Genomic DNA, 972 nt, shown 5'->3' with positions numbered 1-972 from the left:
TGGCTCGGTTACGTGATGTGAACAGTGAGCTGTGTTCTGGGGGACTCCTGGGAGGTGCTGGGCAGTGCTGAGGGGCAGAGAAGGATCAGGATGAGATTCTCCTCACCCTGCACAGCTTTGCTGTGAGTGTCACTCGGGGCAGAGGCTGGGTTTGGCACAGAACTCATGGAATTGCCACCTCTGGCTGCCCTGGGTGTTTGGACCCCCAAAGCCCATCARGGGCAGGTCCTGGGTGTTCTGTGCACAATGTTTCGTCTGGCCTAAGGTGTTCTGTCTGTTGCTCTCATAACAGGATTTTGTTTTCATTCTCACCCCAAATGTCCCTCTGAGCACACGACCTATGCCCATGGTCCCTGGGAGCGCGGCTCCTGTGGGTCAGAGGTGACCACACAAACTCACTCCCTGTGGCTTTTTGCACATCTCTGCATCCCTTAACTCGGTGAGTGTGGGGACAGTGCTCAGTATACAATGAAATGACTTTTCACTGAGCTTGTAAAATTAATGCCAGCAGGTCAGAGATCGCCTGAACACCTGTAAGCAAACCTGGAAGTAGAGCAGGTGTAGCCCAGTCCCTCTTGTGTCACTGGCTGGAAGTCTGGCACCTAGTCCRGGGGGAAAAGCCCCTAATCCCAGCTACCTCATTTTTTTTTTTCTTTGCACTTTGTCAAATATTTTTTGTTTTGTTTTGTTTTAAATTGCATTTTGTCCTTCGATTAAAAAAACCCTAAAAGCAGACAAGAAGCAGGACAGAATGGTGCCATTGCCCAAGGACAGTTTACTTTAATTTCATTTTAAATTAATGTTTCTGTACAAAAAGACCAAGGTTGACCTGCAGCTGCTGTAAAAAGTAAATAAAAGTTTCTATTACTTGAAAGTAACTATTACACTTGGAAATGAAAGTAGCAATTGAAAAGCTGTCCTGATGATTTTTAAATAGGAAAAAATCTGTTTAAAAAATAGAAGTCTCTCTAT

This window comes from Malurus melanocephalus, unplaced genomic scaffold, assembly GCF_030028575.1.
Source record: "Malurus melanocephalus ecotype Western Australia unplaced genomic scaffold, MMel_1.1 scaffold_173, whole genome shotgun sequence".
NCBI lineage: Eukaryota > Metazoa > Chordata > Aves > Passeriformes > Maluridae > Malurus > Malurus melanocephalus.
The sequence above is the reverse complement of the archived record's forward strand: the minus strand, read 5'-3'. Positions refer to the sequence as shown.